Source organism: Triturus cristatus, chromosome 3_1, assembly GCF_964204655.1.
Source record: "Triturus cristatus chromosome 3_1, aTriCri1.1, whole genome shotgun sequence".
NCBI classification, from domain to species: domain Eukaryota; kingdom Metazoa; phylum Chordata; class Amphibia; order Caudata; family Salamandridae; genus Triturus; species Triturus cristatus.
Genome location: NC_140583.1, coordinates 760,359,425 through 760,378,323, shown reverse-complemented (window position 1 = coordinate 760,378,323; position 18,899 = coordinate 760,359,425). Strand labels below are relative to the sequence as shown.

The 18,899-nt window shown below is 42.0% G+C and overlaps 1 protein-coding gene across 1 annotated transcript in view; it reads right to left on the bottom strand.

Annotated features, from left to right (window-relative positions):
* Positions 1-17,466, bottom strand: part of SYT8 (synaptotagmin 8) — a 255,429-nt gene extending 237,963 nt beyond the window's left edge. Inside the window, exon 1 of the mRNA XM_085644928.1 lies at positions 17,270-17,466. The gene's annotated coding sequence lies outside the window, so the exon portion shown is untranslated. The remainder of the gene's footprint in view (positions 1-17,269) is intronic.
* Between the last annotated feature and the right edge of the window lie 1,433 nt (positions 17,467-18,899).

Here is an 18,899-nt window from a genome sequence, read left to right as displayed (position 1 = left end):
GATAGATAAGATCTTTAAAGTGAACTACGAACGCCTGCTTCAGTCCCTTATTTTAAAATTGCAGGTCTGTAATCGGCTTCCTACGAGCATTTTATGTCAATGTAATGTTATAAAAATTAATATTCTTCCAAAATGTTTGTCTTTTTTTCGGGTTATGTCATTATGTGTTCCAAATGTGTTTTTTAAGAAGTTAGAAGGGGCTTTATTTGGGGCGATAGGCAGGAAAGGCATTCTGTTAGTTTACTAAAATTACCATATCAGCAAGGGGGAGGGGAGGAATGTAGTTTTCTGGATTTTAAGCTACATTTTTGGGCAGCTTTTGCTGGCCGTCTGCGCAATTTGCTTGCTCCAGTAGAACCGGACCTGTCCGCATTTGGCTACTATTTGCCAATGGGTTCCGAGACTAGACTCTTTTTCTATAGAATAACAGACCCCAATTATTACACGCGGGTAAGGTTCAAGTTTGTTAGGGACACTGAAATATCTGGCGAGAAATCTGTGCCAAATACTCTATAAAGTAAATAAATAGGAATACACCGCTCTGGGACAACCCGCCTCTTCCTGGGGAGTTTCATGGTTCTGCTTGTAAAGTATGGCACACATCTGGTGTACTGGCGGTAGGGCAGCTATTTGATGTAAATGGCTTTCGTACTTTTTCTGAGTTACAAACTGAGTGTGACCTTCCGAGCTATCGATTTTTTTAATTTTTACAGTTGGGGTATTACTTTTACACTGAAGGCAAAGCGACAATTGATTTGGAAGCCCCAGTTATTTTATCAAACATCCTTAAAGGTAGTCGGAATTCATTGATTAGCATTACCTACCAAGGGTTTGGTGAGCATAGGAGTGATGACATCCTTTGCCTGGCAGCTGAATGGAGGACAGTGCTCTGTCAGGAGGTGTTACCATCGGAAATATATCGGGCTTTAGAGATGGTTGAGGGCGCTGTGAATTCTGTTAAGTTAAAACTGCAGCAATTTAAGACTGTTTGCATGTTACACTACACTCCAGAAGAACTAATGCGGTGGGGTGCAAACCTTTACCCAGACAAAACTAGCTGTCCCAAATGTAGATGTCGAGCAGCAGACATTCTTCATATGTTATAGGCATGCCCCACCTTTAAGGTATTCTGGGAAGAGGAGTTTCAATTAGCTACAGCACGTCTAGGATATGAACTGCAATTAACTCTTATGGAAATAATGTTGGGATACAGAATGGAGTTCGACACTGGGCTAAGATGGCTGCTGTCTATACTTATAGAATCTGCCAGTCTCTGTATTGCCAGATCTTGGGTCTCAGTAGTCTCTCAGCGAGCTACCACGTGGTGGGCAACCTTCCAGCAAACACATGATTCCGAACACGCTTTGGCCAGAGTAAGGAGTGCTCGTAACTTAGGAGGTTTGACAGAAAATGGGCGTTGTATAATTGGGATCTGCAGACTTTATTATTGCTTATGATTTTGCTCAAATGGAATCTATTTATGTTTTCTTTGGACGCTGCATTCCTGCTTGCCCCTCGCGTATTTCTTATCATATCTATCAATGATTGACTTTCTGGACTTTTATATCTCCTTCTACCAGCTCATCTGTTACTCCATCTTTGTTGGATGATAATAATAATTGTTTGAAATTATATGTGACCATTGATTGGCCAATGGGGTATGTGATCTGATTAAATCTGACTTAATACGTTTTTGTTTTGAAGACATGTAAACATGGACTGCATCACTGACATGGAAAAACGTAAGGGTTTTTTACAGTTATAGTTGAGAAGTTCATCAGTGTTTGCCACAAAAGGTAAAGCCATGAATATAAAGCCTGATAGCGACCCGTTTCCAAGCCGGTGGGACCTGACCCGCTAAAAGCTCTGGCTGTAAGTACCTACTGAAGCCTCAACTCAGGAGTTCTCAATCCTTGGCCAGCCATCAACACCCACTCGCATCCTTTAACTCACACACACCTACAGGCGACCTAGTTCACAGTAAGCACAACACAAGACTAATACACTGCATGAAAAAACTACAAAAAACACAACATCCTGGAAAAGGTAAACATTTTTAGAGAAGTAAATTAAGACAAACATATGAAACGTAAACAGGAACCATTATTTTGACTTTGAATACCTTAATTGTAACTATAGTTGCTTTTGAGATCGGGACCTATAATATGCACATTACACAGTTTTCTGTGTTGCAAGTTGAACCCACTGATTTATTACAAGTTATGTCAAGCTCTTTCAATGCACTGCACAGAGGCCTTAATGCTCGGATATGGCCCCATTATGTAGGAGGATTCAAAATTGACGCACCTATAGTGTGCATATGAAAAAGACAGCATTTGTATGACACATTTAAAACTCATTACATTAACACAGCAAATACTGTGTGAGGTTCCAGCATGCACTGCAAGTCAGAACAGAGGAGCATGTGACAGAATTGTGGTTGTGACTGTGTCAGTACTGGGGCAACACTGCATTCTGCAAATCAGAATAGATGTGTGATGTTTCAGCTCTGATGCACTAGTGCACGAAGCACTGATAAAGACATATTTGAAAGAGCACTTTGGGTGTCTCAGGAGTACAGTACTGCATTGACGTGCACTGTGGGAGCTCTAAGGTTGTCTCAGTTGGTAATTGAAATGTTCTCCTTTATATCCGTGTTAGTGGAACGTGAGGAATGCAAATGTGTAATTTTGGTAGGTGAGCTCAATGCTAAAGTATCAAACCACACCATAAGGGTATCTGCCAATGTTGGTAAAGAGGTAACGCAAAAATTGCCCCTACTCTTTCTTACTAAATTAAAGTAGATAAAAAAGGGCTTCTTCTTTTGGAAGTATTAAGAAATATGGAATACATAATAGTCAATGGCCAAATCGAGAATGATACTCCAGCAAACTTTACTCACAAATCTAACTCCGGTTGCTCAATCATTCACTATCTGATTGTTATGTTATGTTAATTAAATTTATATAAGGTGCAACAGCTACCCAAAAGGGTTTCCCGGCGCCTGCCAGAGGGGAACAGAGAGGTCAGAAGTTACTGATTGAACTGATAGCGCCGAGACGCCTACGGGTATTCGTTCGCGCTTAACAAATGTCAAAAATAAATAAATAAATAAATAAACGACCAGGTTTTTAGTGACTTGCGAAAATGCACATAAGAAGTTTCCTGGTGGAGAGCCAAAGGCAGTGTATTCCACAAGGAAGGGCCTAGGTAAGCAAAGGTGCGACCTCCCATACGGGACAATCGAATCCTAGGCACCTGAAATTTAGCCTGTGTGGAGGAACGAAGAGCGCTTGATGGCAAATAGGGATGAACAAGATTCTGAAGATACTGCGGAGCCGTACCCTGTTTAATTTTGAACATGTAGTTCAAAGCTTTAAACTTGATGTGGCTCTCGACCCTAAGCCAATGGAGGGGTCTCAGAGAGCCTGAGATGTATGCAGCTCTAGGAACCTGGCAGAGCAGTCTAGCAGCGGAGTTCTGCACAAGTTGTAGTTTGACCGTCACAGCTTTATTGGTCCCCAGATAAAGGATGTTGCCGTAGTCCAGTCTAGATGTAATAAGAGCTTGAACTATGGTCCTCTGGGTGGAGCTTGACAGCATCCAGACAATTCTCTTAAGCAATTTCAGTATGGTGAAACATATTGCAGCCACCATGACGGCTTGTTGACGCATAGATAGTGAGTCGTCAATAAGAAAGCCAAGATTATGAACATGATGGGAGGGCTGCGGAAAAACACCAATTTCTGCGGGCCAATGGTGGGGGCCCCAAAGATCTTTGTTTTTCCCCCAAATGAGGACCTCAGTCTTCACCATTAAGCTTAAGAAAATTAGTTTGCATCTAGGAAGCGATTTTGCGCAATCCCGTCTGAAGAATGGAAGGCTCCAACTCCTTCCCCGCAGAGAGAGAGAAAATAATATGGGTGTCGTCTGCATAAGAAAATAGAGAAAAACCGCTTCCTCTGCAATCACTGCCAGGGGTTTGATGTAAATGTTAAAAAGCAGAGGACTAAGAATAGACCCCTGGGGAACCCCATAGGGAGAGGAGTGGATATTAGAAGAGGCCACCGGAGAAAAGACTTGAAACGTATGGTCTGTGAGATAAGATTTTAACCAACTTAATGCTAGGCCAACAACCCCCAAGGATTGAAGGGCCTTCAATAACACGATGTGAGACACTGTGTCGAACGCCGCACTTAAGTCGAGTAATATAAGTGCCACTGTATCTCCAATATCCAAACGATGACGTAAGGCTTCTGTAACTTCGAGAAGAGTTGTTTCTGTAGAAAAGCCGGCTCTAAAGCCAGATTGTGACGGGTGGAGAAAATCTTGAGTTGCGACAAATTGGGCTAGTTGTCCACTGATGTGTTTCTCTAAAACTTTAGAGAGCGCTGGGAGGAGAGAGATCGGCCGATAATTAGCGGACACAGTGGGATCAGCGTTAGTCTTTTTTAGCAAAGGTAAAACCATAGCATGCTTCCAATCAGAGGAGACCGTTGCCTCTTTTAAGGAGGAATTGAGAAGCTCCATAATTATAGTAAGTGGAGGCAGCTCAAGCTGTTGCAGTACTGAGATGGGAAGTAGATCACGAGGGGAGCCGGATTTAATGCTACCTAAGTGCTGTTTAAAAGTGGTGATATCTAGTGGTAGCCAAAGTTCCAACTCATTGGCTAAATCAATGTGGCTGTCTCCATTTTTAAGTATGCTAGCTTCCTGAGAGAGGCTGAATGGAGGTGAGCCAGTGTTATCTGACTTCTGCCCATTCAGAGCGGAGTATATTGTCTCCACTTTATTAGTGAAAAATTGAGCAAGATCCTCACATTGCACCGTGTTCAAACTAGGAGGAGTGGGCAGAGTTTCAGAGCCAGTTAACTCCTTAACCATTTTAAATAATGTCTTAGGGCAATTCTGTGCTCCGATGATTGTGGAAGAGACATAATCAGCACGGGTTGCCCTACTAAGAGAATGGTAGTCTCTTTTGGCTTTTTTGTAAGCAAGTTTGGGGAATTGGGCGCATAGTTCCTCCTCCAACGTCTTTCCAAGTTTTTACAATTGGTTTTAGCAGCTTTTAGCCCGCCCGTGAACCAAGGGGCTAGGGGACGGTAATTGTTTACTCTCTTTATGGAAAGTGGAAGGCAAGCGTCAATAGCATTCTGAATCCAATTCTGAATAAGCTCTGAATCAGAAATACACATGTGCTTAAAAGTGGGGACATTAACGGATAGAAGTTTGTTTAAAAATACCATATCCAACTTTCCCTAATTCCTAGTTGGTATATGATTGCCAGGGGTAGTCATAGCCCCATTAGCTGATGTTTCTAACTTAAAACCAACCAAAAAGTGGTCGGACCAACTCAGTGGCAAGGCTGTAGGGCATACAATTTTGGGGAAGATTGTTCCTTACACAGCTTTTGCTTTGATTTCCGAAATGAATGTAATTGATGATTTCTTTAGGGACCATAAAGTTGTTTACTTTTTGATTGATTTTGTCCGAAAGTGGGGTAGGGTCCTGGAAGTTTACAGAAGCTACAGTGAGGTTTGAAAAATCTAACTGCAGAATCCACTGGAATGCTAAATTGAAAGAATCTTTGAGTGCAATACTTGTGGCTAAACAATTCATGCATCCAGATACTCTTATTAAATATGAAAGGTATATGAAGCACTTTGTGGTTAAAGGTAATACAAATTTCAAGCCTCTATTAAGTAGGCCAGCTTTTCAAATACTTGCATATCTCAACAGGGAGGGGAATAGATTAGGGCAAAGCCAATTTCCATCATTCTCTGTGGAAAGAGGCAAATTTGGAGAAGGCAGAGATTAAAAACTGCCCTAAGCTGCCCTCTAGAAGCAATCCATCTTGCGGAGGATTGGATTGCAGAAGGCAATGCCCAATGAACTTGTGGGTGGGAGGGGGGGATATGGTAGAAGGGGCGGATTACAGGAGGGGCTCAACGCGTTAAGGGTACTCAATGATGTAAAGGGTGTGCATCAGGGATACCATGATACTGCTAAAATGTTTTTGTTGATTTACTATTATTGTGCTATGTACGCAATGTAACTTGTCTCTTACAGATGCATAGTTTTTCTGGGGGGTGTGGGGTAATGAACTTTAAATAAAGTTGTTATAAAAACTTTGCTAATGAAGAAAGAATATGGCCATAAATGGACTGTGTTAAAAGAAGCTGCTTTCCGTAATAATGTGAATAGATTTTGAGGGATTATTTCTAATTGTTGTGGGAACAGAGTTAGATCTCTCCCAATTAAGGAAGAGGAATGGGGTAACTAGATCACTGACCTATATGCAACTAATGATGTATCACAGTTGCCTGTAGAACATTCTGTTCCTATTGTACAATCCCTACCCTTAAGTAGTCCTTCCTCTATATAGCAGATTTAGGGTTATATAGGGGAATGAGATCCTAGGGGGCAATGGGTCCCAATGAGATACCCATTTCTGTCATTAAGGGAGAGGCTACATCATGGGTGATGTTTCATACCCCAGTGTTTGAATATAGCTACCAACATGGCCTCATTCACCTTTCCTGGTCAGTGAGCATCAAAGTGCCTCTACACGAAAAGAACCCTCTAATTGCAGTCAAATTGCCCTTTTAAATGCGGTAGGCAAAATTTTTGCGAAAAGCAGTCTTAATTGCTTACTTTTGTCGGTTGAAGAGGAAAAGATTATACCTATTGAAGCAGGCTTTAGGAAAACATTTCACGTTTGATAACATCATGTTGCAATTAATCGTGGAAAAGTATGTTTCTTTTCATGGCCCCTATTTATATGCTGCCTTAATAGCCTTTTCCACGATGTTTGATAGAGTGGATCGTCCAACCCTTTGCAAAAAACTGCATAGTTTAGGTATGCCTGATAATCCGATCTAATTAATTGTGTTAAATTCCTTTACTTTGTGTCAGGCGCTTTTGGGTGGTGGTCATTGTTTGTCTTCGCTCAGCCCCACATAAAATGTTCTAAAACAAGGTGATCTGTTGGCCTCTATACTGTTCTCCCGGTAGCATGCTAACAGTCTAAGAACATTCTATAAAGCAGTGGATCATAGATATTTTATACATTTATCTGTATCACTGGTAAATATTCTTCCAACTCTATTATGTGCTATATAGACAATTGAAATTAGAAAGTGGGATTTTTTAGAGGAATTGGAAGGCCAATTTTTGTGGAAGGTGTGCAACTTCATCTTGGTAGCCGCACACGCCCAAAGATTAGAGTTTGGATTAATAAGTACTTATTTGCAAGGTTTGGCCAATGTGGTCAGGTGGGGATTTCAGATAAAAAATGTGAACTTTTATTTATGCAATAAGTTTGTTTGAATAAAAGCCGGAATCCCATAGTTCTCTTCCTATGCTCGGATTAAGTTATTTTAAAGCGTTCTTCCAGAACTGTAATTCAACAATTAGATCTAAATAATTGTGAATCCAAGAGAATATTTGATGTAATAACTGCTTTTTTTCTTGCTTATGAGAACCACGGCAGTATTTGTCATGGAGTGAGGAATTTGTCGCTTCTGAACTTTGTTATGTATGAATTTAATTATTTTAAATGTATTAACCAAAAATTGGTCTAACTCTCTGACTAAAGATATATTTTGTAATTTTTGTAGCATTCGTATACAGAATTTGAACTATGCATTATTTGGTTGCCCTGTAATGCACTTTCATCGTTGTTACTACTTGAGGTCCTTGTTTTGAAAATATAATGCATGAACGGCAGCTGAAGCCTGCCATTTGCAAATTTGCCTTGTGAATGAGATAATTTTCTAAAAACATTTTAGATTCCTTAAATGCTTTTTAAGTTTGTATTAATTCTGTTTTATTCACAAAGGGATCCTATGTGCTCATGTGGATCTCGTTAGAGTTCCAAATGTTGAATAAACAATTGATTGAGTGGTTGTCTCAGTACTGGGGTTGAAATACACACTCTATGTGAAGACAGAGAAGCTTTTCAATAACCATTCAGATGTCACATTATGTGGGATGCAGTACATTAAGCAATTCAGAAAAGAGGTACGCCGTTAGCGCTCTCTAGATGTCTCTTTAGTACACATCAATAGAATGCAATTCAATACTGAGGTACATTGTAAGAGCACTGTGGATGTCTCAATAGGGTGTTCTCTGTGCATGCTCAAGCTTAAATGACATCCATTATGAGTTTTTTTAATGTCTCACTGCTGAAATATCCGTCTGTGATGCAAGAAAGGACATGGGGATAGTGAGAGTCTGGGGATGTCTCGATAATCGGGCTGTAGTTCATGGTGGCAATCAGGGTGGACGTGCTTTGTGAGAGCCCTAGGAATGTTTCAATACTGGCATGTCGATTTCTAAGTGTTTTGGTTAGCATGAAGGAAATCTCTACCCCAAAGTTTCATTTTAATTGTAATTCTTGTCTCGCATTATTGATCGATCTGCGCTTACCAATGTCCAGTGTAATTTAGTCATGTAGCTATATTCAGGGATTATTTATTTTATCTTTTTGAGGATAACACCTGCTTGGAAATCATTGGTTCAGTTATTTGTTGTTTCCATCACTTTATTGTTATTTTTTTAAAACAGATATTGCTGTACTCTTAAAATGATTTGTATTGTTATGTTGCCCACTGTGATCATAAGGTATTAGTAATTATATACTGACATCCAGAGCGATGAACAAAGTAAGTTGAACAAATCCATCATGTGATATGCTTCAGCTGACACGTGTTTTGCCCCTTTTGACCTAGAACTTTTTCAAGGCCGACAATAATTGTTTTAGTGTGGCATTGAAAATAAAAATGTATTTAATGTGAGCATGTATGGGTCACAGCAAATGTGAAAATCACATGTTAGAATCATGGTGAAGTGATAATCACTAGTGCAACATAATCTAGGCTGGTTTCTGGGACAGTCAAGATTTTAAAAAGGAAGGGTTCTAGCTTATGAAATATTGTGCAGTATTTGAAGTCTAGCTCTACAGGTGATTACTAATGAGACAGATTGCTAAAATGAAGGTGGAGGGTCTTAATTTGTTGTAGTCTATTGAGTTTAATGTCTGTGTTTAGTCAATGTGCTTTGGTAACTTGGTAAAATAATCGGTGTATATGAGAAATACAGGTTATGGCAGGATTCACTATTATCATATGCATGTACAGATTGAGGACCTAATTACGAGTTTGGCTGTCCTCCTATTGGCCTGCCACCACCGCACCGACAGAAGGACCGCCAAGCCCATAGTGCGCCCACACGCTGGATTACGAGTGTAATACAGGGTGGGCGGATGGTGCTGCGGCAGTCTAATAGCTGTGGTCTGTAAGGCTTATAGGAGAGCCTAACATGCAGACCGCCGCCGTGACTGCATCTGCAGCATGTTACTGCACAGTGTGCGATGCACCATGTTGTGCATGCCACACTGTGCAGTAACGGGGGTGCAATTCCAGGGGGCACAACATGTGCCCCCTGCATGCACCCCCAGGCCCAGGAGCGGCAGGGGGATCTGTTGGTCCCCCTTAATTGCATCTCCGCCACCCTTTTCATGGTGGGCTAACCACTATGAAAGTGGCAGTGTACGGGCAACTCAGAATATGCTCAGCTGGGCCGCAGCGGCAACCCCAGCATATTGGTGCCCCTGATCACGGCCCCACTGTCGCTGGATCCTGGATCCCGGCAGACGCAGCTGTCCTGTGGCGGTCCGACTGCCACACTCATAATACGGCAGGCAGACTGCCTGTGTGGCGTAGTCGGATTGCCACCACGAGTATGGAAGTCCTGTGGACCGCCATTCTCATAATGAGGCTCTAAGTCAGATTTGTTGACTGTGTTACCAGACGTCAGGTTCATGTTGTAAAACTGAGTGTACCCTACAGATTAAGAAAAAACCCTACTGACGAAGGTGCATCTCCTCCTCTCTTAGCCAGATCCCCCAGTCAGGATCATCATGAGGGAAAGAAAAGTGTGAACTATTAATTTTATGGGCTTTGTAATCCTGAAGGAGAGTGGTCAAAGGGGAAAAGAGTGGTACCTGCTTGATGCGGACTGTAGGGAAGACGTCCAGGCATAGCTGTCAAGTGAGTCCATGCCATGTGAGACAGCTACATAAATCATGGATTTTTAGTCTACGCCCCTTTGTAGACCAGAGTTTGATAGTTTCAGTTTGAAAACTTTGCCATCTATAAAATATTCATTTGCCCACATCTTCTGCTATTCACCAGCCACAGTTTTTTCGGGTATGAGACTTATCCCAGTAAAGCCAGGTTTGGTATTTCTGGATCCAGTAATCTCTGTTCTGGACACACTGAACTACTTGTAGTATGGTGGAGTATCCCCCTGAAAATCTGCATATGGTAAAACCAAGTCCAGTGTGATCAGATCCGCTCATTTATAGATATTTCTAGGTATTTTCTTCTAAGAGTACTCGCTTTTTGATCAGATGTATGTTCTCCCCTCTGAAAATCAAAGGTTGAGATTACTAATGACATACCAATCTATTCTGGTCACTTCCATGGCTGCTGCAGCATAGCAGACCATGCTATGTTCGCAATCCGCTCAATTCCTCACATTATGATTACTCATATCTGATCAAAACCTTTTTCAATTCTATTTCTGATTAGGCCCCACGATCCCTGATAGTGTCCAGGCTCATGCATTTACTATTCTTTCTGAAAGAGCTAATACCACTTCGAACTCGTTTCTGATTTATGATCAGTGATTTCAGGTTTCTGTAGTACCAAAATTGATAACCAACAATATCTGATGGGAGCTGAAACAAAGGGTTGCCGCATAGAAAAATGGAGTACAGATTGAACATTCTGTAACTTAGAGAGAGCCTTGTTTTGCTAAAACTGTTTTGAGGAAAAAACATACAAAAACTGACAAAGTGGTTAAGTCTGAGACCATTGGCACTAGTCCACCAGGTTCTAAAATGCACTACTTCCCATATATTCTATCATATCAGTAAAGCCAGCCCCCTCAAGTAATTTTGACATAGGTTCTGAGGATGGCACCCTCCAATACCCACTGTGTGAAATATTAGCACCTTCATCTCCCCCCACCCCGCCCCACCTCAGTCTTTTTCTAGTTGTGTCTCTGCATTCATTTACATAAAAAAGATTCATGGGGCCTCAGTTAAGGTTGATAATAGTGCAAGAAATAGCAAAAACGACTTTGGTGCCTTTCTTGCATTAGCATTAAATATAAGTTGATACACTGCTCAGTTAATTGATTTTAAAAAACGAACATCCCATGATTACTTGCTGATCATCTTCATTGCTCCAAGTCGTAATCTTCCTCATTCCCATCCTCAATGTATGTAAGATGAGTTCTTACCTGAAGCCTTAACTTGGAAGACTATTTTTTCTTTGACCCCTACTGGGTGTAGTCCGTTTTCCCTTTCGAAAGCCATGGCCTCGCCCTCATTGGCTACAACTCCCTCCCTTATGAAGGCTCAACATGCCAGACACCAAGCACCACATACCCCACAGCACAGCTAGGAGTCTGGCGGGAAGTGTTGATAGAGTAGGTCACTGGAAAAGGAGAGGGCGGGAATGAAGCCTGGGACGAGAAAGACTAGTACTCTGAATAATGAAGATCACAGGTAATCAGGACATTTCCCCGTTTCCCTTGTCCCAGCACTTAGGTGTGTATGCAGTAAGCCAACAACCCTTCCTAGGCTGGCCAAAGTAATTAAAACGATTGTCCATCAGGATCAAAAGGGCTTTATCCCGGACAGACAGTTAAATGAGTTAACTTTTAAAGTCATAGCAGCAATAGATGTTGCAGTAGCTAAAAAGCTTCCGTTGACCCTCATGGCCATCGATGCCGCTAAGGCTTTCGACCAAGTATACTGGCCCTATTTGTGGTCGGCTCTATCCAGATTTGGTTTTCCCCTTAATTTTGTTTTAGCTGTTCGGTCTCTATATAAGAGTCCTCGGGCAAAAGTCTTAGTAAATGGCGTACTTTCAGATTGGTTTACTATCTCACGCGGAACGAGGCAGGGATGTCCTCTGTCACCCCTGCTGTTTGATCTCTATATCGAACGCTTTGTCTGTCTGCTTAGGGCTGATCCGGTGATTCACCCTTTTAGAATTGCAGATCTTGAATTAAAATGTGCTTTGTACGCTGACGATCTCCTCATGTTTTCCACTAATCCAGTTGAGGCTATCCCGAGATTGTTTGAACAAGCAGAATTGTTCGGAGAAGTCTCGGGCTACAAGGTAAACAAAGAAAAAACAGAGATTATGCAATGGAATCAGGCAGGAGAGATAATCGAAACTAAGACACGCATGAGGTACCTGGGTATAATTTTGTCCCAAAACGTCTCGGAAATAGCCAAAATAAATTTGATGAGGATTCATAAGGATATCTGTGGCCTACTACAAAGATGGACTGGCCTCTCTCTGAGTATTTTTGGGAGAGTAAACTTAGTCAAGATGATTATTATGCCGAAGATCACATTTCTGTTCAATTCCATCCCATTGATGTTTCCAGCATTTGATATCGCCAAAATCCAGGGGAAAATTGGTTCCTTTATCTGGAATGCTAAGATATCAAGGATCTCCTGGAAAAAATTGAGGAGAAGCCTTAAAACTGGAGGGTTATCCCTGCCGGATATATCCGTCTACTGTCACTCATTTCACTTTAAAAATTTCAGATTGCTAGCCGGTAAGATAGATGCTTCTTCTCAAGGCCTTCTGTTTCAAGCCTTATTATATGACATGCCTAAGGGGCAAGAATGTTTTTTATTAAAGTATGGTGACCCAAGGTTTTTCAAGAGGGTGAGACTAAAGGTACTGGAAACTGCTCTTAAGAATTGGGTGTATGTTAGGAAAAGCTTGAAAATTCCGTACTATGCACCTCAAGCTCCGATTTGGGATTCTCCAGGCACACCAGAATGCCTCAATGACCATCTATCTTGCCCTCTAAAAATGGCTGGTCTGTTTTATTGGCAGGATTTGCAGAAAGACTCGCAGTTGTTGAACTGGGAGTCGTTATCCAGCCTGACTGGTGGAACTTTATCTAGGTATAAGTACTATCAGCTGGCAGGGTGGTGGGCAACCAAAACTTGGGACTTTGATTCACTGAACCCTAAGTTTGACTATGTATTAAGAAGGGGTAGGTGGAAGCAGGAGGTCTCTTTCTGGTACTCGGCTATTCTAGAGATAGAAGGTATAACAGAATCTGAACTCCATACACTTTGGGGCAACGCTATCAGTATGGATTCAAATAACTTTATGAAAGTATGGGGAGACTCTTTTACTATGTTACATGCTGTGGTTAAATCAGCTCCTCTTAAAAGAAATCATTTATATACCACATACAGAGTATATATCTCCCCCAAAAAGCTAACAAAGATTACAGGCCTCTACCATCAATGTCCAAGATGCAAATTTCCTGCAGCGGATGACCTTCATATGTTTATAGATTGTCCTGAAATAGCAGGTTATTGGGTAAAGGAGCAAGTTTTTTTAGCCGAGGTATTGGATAAACAGATTGAAATTACCCCAAATTTGATCATGTTTGGACTACATACAGATTATCATCTCAATGGACCGCTATCTAAATTTATATTCTATGTGATCATCCTGGCAAGACGAGAGATTTGTAGGGCCTGGAAGAATATAAATGCCCCAACCTTTATGGAGTGTCTGAAATATATAATTTACACCAGTGAATCAGATATAGCATGTGACAGTAATAGTTACGGAAAAGTCTGGGCAGACTTGGTTGCATGGCGGAACAGATAGAGAATATTCCAATGATTTCACCTGGGCACTGCTCGTCTGGTCCCTTCAAAGTGACACTGGGTCATCTAGTAGCGCAAAAAGAAGTGGACAGTGGAAGTGGTGATTGCTTGAGGGTTTGAGCCTTTCTCTTTCCACATCGGTCTTAAAACACCAGGGCTGGGATAGGATGACCGTTGAGGAGAGGTTATGGCCTCCCATCAGGAATGCCCTTTATTCTATGGTATATGAGGAATAAAAAATAAAAAAATACAACCCTTCCTTAGTGTTAGTGCTATCTTTAGTTTGAATAATATTTGCTTAGTAACACGAACATTTTGCAATCAAAATGTCAATGCTTGATGTACAGAACTTTGTTTTCTTATTGTATGGCCGAACTAGGCCTCCACTTTATTTTGGATTCAGAAATAAATCTTATTTTTACTTCTCATTGACACCACATGCAGTAAAATGTGCACTGATGCTGTGTGTTGACATGCTGTTCCTGAAGATCCTCGGCCAAATGATGTTGTTAAATTGCTGCGTTTCACTGTCTCTTCCTGTTTATTCACTGTAAGTTTATTCACCCCTAAGGCTGCTATTGTGTATGTAACTAGATTTGTGCTTACACGTCAAATGATATTGAGTCAGAAGGAGACTCTTTATTATTCATTTTGGGGGATAGTGTTAGGCTGGTGGGGTTACATAAAGTTTTATAATGCTGTGTTATGATTCAATAATGTTTTGTTACTTTTGCTCACCCTACGCTCACTGTGCGATTTCAATTGCTTTCTATGGTGAATTTTGTTATAAATGGATGTTTTTTTTTGGAACTCACCAGGGACTAACCAGAGCCTTATGCCTCTTTCTATGCATGCTGTCTCATTTTCTATTGATTTGCTTCACATTCTGGATTTAGACTGTTTCAGATTTTGCTTATGCTGCATCCTGCATCCATTCTAATTGATTTCTGAGCTTTATGCTTATGATTGAAAAATTATACAACTTTATTGGCTTTAATATACTTTTTGCCTTCTGTATTGCACTTTCATATCTAATAAAGCTTCATGGTTTCTAAATTACTGGTCCCATTCCCTTTTTGTGTCGTGGCTAATTCCTATGTGTCAACTGAAATGCTGTTTTGAATCGTATTGTTAGGAACACATTTTCTCATCTATTCTTGAGGACAAACCAACCCCAGCCCAGTATTAGGCGCTTTATTTTTTTTTATGTTTGAAAAGCTTTATTAAAGAATTAGTTGACAAGTAAAGACATCAGCATAAATATGAATTAAGCTCACACATAGTATAAATCAATAACAATGCTAATATCAGTGTTAAAGAGACAAAAAAGCATTTTATGGGGATTTTAAAGATAAGGGAAAGAAAAAGGGAGGGATAGGGAGGGAAAGGGGAAGGCGCTTTATTTTTAACATGACAGACTATCAGAAATACTGCAAACTGTTGTCACCCAACCAACAGAGGACAGACATGCTGTGACAATGCCAGATAACAAAGCAGGGCAACCCCCAAAAAGCAGACTGTAAGCCTGTAACAACAGGCCTCCTAGAGCCCATGGACACTCAGTCAAGAAAGAGAAACAAAGAGAGGGCACAGACATAGCAGAAGATTAAAAAACAGAAAGTAAACGTTGTCCTCAGAGGGAAGGTGTTACTCTCTCCAGATGGAGAAAACAGATTGAGGCTTTGCAAGGTTGGGTTGTTATGGATTTTGCAGGTGTGACTAATGTTTTAGAAAAGCAAAAAGGGCACATGCACCAAGTCTTCCTAGCTAGGAAATAAAGGGTTATCTGTTGCAGGGTCAGCGCTCAGTAACGTAAGGATTGGGCTAAGGAGTACAGATAAAGGGGTAATGCCCTCACACCAGACAGCATGCACAAGATGGTCGGGGGGGGGGGCATCCACTGGCTAACTCTGATGTCGACAGCAATGCGGGCTTCTACCCCATGGTATGAGATAGCCGCACACTACAGCACACATACATGGGGGACAGTGCTAGAACTTATCTCCAAAACAGTAGACTGCTCAATCCCTTGCACACCAGGACTAAGCCTATTAGGCCTTGTGCCAAGACCTAAAAAAAATAAAATGCTATGTAAATTCATAGACTTAGCTCTGGTACTATTTAGGCCCTGCGTGCCATGTCCTGGAAGGCAAGTTCAGCTCCAGAAGAAAACTTGTGTTTAACCGATCTACTGACATCGGCTAAAGCGGAAGCAGCTGCAATTACAGGGCACAGAATACAAACTGGACGAGGCCCTATGGCTTTGATATGGGATGCATACATCACGAATGGAAGCCAAAAATGATATCAGGTCCACTAGAGGTGAATAAATGCGACACACCCAAAAAGGGGCACTCAGAAAGTAAGCAACCATAACCGGGACTGATGAGAACATAAACTGAACTGAGCCATGCATAGACAGAGACACCCTAGCAAGGGGAGGGGGGGACGGGATAGGGGGAGGCATACAAAAAGAGCAGTCCTTAATGGAAGTACCGAAGTTAGGGAATGAGGGGGGCAAGGTTATCGTTACGAGCAAGCCACGCAACAACGGTGGCACATTTTGTTTGATCGCACACACAATATATTGTTAAAATTCAATAAGATTTTTTTTTATGAAGGGGTAATGCACTAAAAAGAGTGTCAAAAATAAAGGTTTCCAATTGTTGTGCTCCATTTTACCAAAAATGCAAATCCATACCTACAAATACCTACATTGCAAAAATTTCACGTTACTTCACATCTTCACAAACATTTTTCTGCATTTACGTAGTTACAACCAGTCTTTTGCTGGTAATAACCAGTCACATAACTTTTCAGGAATGGGTATGATATAGTGCAGTTAGCAAGCATTTCTCCTGTTTCCTAGATGGAGGTCAAATGGCCGCATGCTGTCATGTGTCACAATTTGAAACACTCTTAACTATGTAGCCAACAGCAATGCATGCTCCTTTTTGAGTCCACTGTGATTTTCAAATTACAAAAAGTCGTCCCAGAAGACAAGAAGATCAAGACTTGAAAAGGGTGTTACTCATGACTGAAGTTTAAATGATAACAATATTTATAAAATGGGTGCAGGGTTCCAAAGATTTTCCTGGGAGCCCACAACTGGCACTGCTGAATAGTGGAACTGCAGAACACCAGCTGCCTGGTTTCAATTCTACCTTATTTTCTTTCTTCCACCACTCCACACTTCCTATCTCTTAACTTCACTCTTGCAGGTTCTTTTTCTTCCCTGATTTCTCTCTTTGTAACTGTTTTCCACACTTTATCCTTTTCACTCTTTGCGGCCTCTCTCGCTCTGGGACACAGTCTGATAAAAAAAAACATCTCCAGCACCTGCAACCACGGGCACAAATTAAGCAGCAATCACAGTTCTCTATTCAGCCGTGACGATGTTTTATGTAAGCGTTTTCAGAATTGCAGTGAGAGGGAGCAACAGTTAAAAAATCAGAAATTTTTGAGAACATAAAGCGACGAGCACCGTGAATACTGCCACACACACAGACGCAGAACAAGGATGTACGCATAAGCTCTCCTCACCTGCTCCGAATCTATCTGGCACTCACGGGGCTCTCTCTGTGCCCCCTTCTACAGTGCACGCGCCGTACGTCACCCCGAAACTCCTTCCCGCGACATCCCCAGTGAAGACCCCATACAGCATTTCCAGCCGGTAAAGAGCGGCTCGACCCCTCGCCCGGCAGGTGGAACCGTCGACGCTGCTTGGGAACAGGAAAGGCGACTTTCGGCGGAGGGGACGGGGCACCTGTGAAGGCCACGCCTCGGGTATAAACTGCACACCTGCAGACACAGGCACCGAGAGAGGCAAGGAACTCCCACAGGAATGTGGGCGACGTCTTTAGGTTATGAAAAGCAAACAGGCGGCGGCAATACCGAACCCCGGGCGGTTCGGAGGCACCGAACATACTGGAGAGGAAAGTACCGCGCCCCGGGGAAGTCACGGCGCTTTTAGTTTGGTTGGTTCTGTATCCGTGGTAATAATAACGCGAGGCGGAAATATCACATTAGTGCAGGCGATGTCAAGCCTAATTTAGACTTTTTAGTGCGTAATTGGGGAGTAAAGTGACAATCATGTTATCCGTAAACTTACTGCATTTCTTTGGCGGGCTGTACCCACCCCTGGAATTACTGATATCGCAGCCATTAGTACTTTTCGAAATTGGGAGACTGGTTGATTACCAGTAGGCCTAAGAAACAGGGGGGTAGATTTACAAGAAGTGACACATCGCTGCGGCAACGCAGCAATGTGTCAAAAAATTTGCGTCAACACTGAGGCAATGCAATTCTCAGAGCATGCGTCAAATTAACATCTTGGCAGATTGCAGCGCAACGCGTCAGTCTGCGTCAGTAGAACTGACGTGGGTGCCGCAAAACTGCCGCAAATCAGCGTGACGCAACTGTCGAAAAAGTCCCGTAAGTCAGTTGTGTGTCACACAACGTCAGCCCGAGCACACTGCAACACTTCACACTGCATGAAGTGGCAAAAATACACCCGGAAATTCACGCAATTTACAAAAAAATCATTGGGGGACCACAGGGGAGTCTGCAAGGGACCAGGAAGGACACTGCAGTAGTCAGGAGCCTCCGGCAACCACCCACAGCAAAAGCCCAGATGCGCAGGCTGGGACTGGTGCAAAGAGGAAACATAAATCAAATTTTAGTCAGGAGGAGAATGAGATACTTGTCACTGAGGTCACCAATCACCAGCACCAACTCTTTGTGAGTTCAAAGTTGCCCTTTGCCAAAAAGGAGGTGATACGGCAGAGGATTGTCCAGAAGATAAAGTGTTGGACAATCTAAGAGGACTCTCATAGACTGTAAAAAAACGCTGCCACGACTGCAAGCACAGAACTAAATGTGCAAGGAGTTAATGCTGCTTTTGCAGCCCTTCTAAGAGGGTACAGCCCCGATTTCTTCATCCCCATATATACAAGCTGCTGCTAACCTCAGTTTACCAGCAAAAATGTTCATTACAAAGAACCCCACTTCTGTTACTGACAGCTAACAAAAATGAGATGCAAGGTAGCCGTTTCAGTGCCAAAATGGCCGCAAAGTCAACTTTGCGATCTTTACAAGGAAATACTTGTATGCAGCAAGACCAAATAAAGTGCCCCTAACTGCAGTGAGAGGCTGTTTTTTAGGTCAGAATATA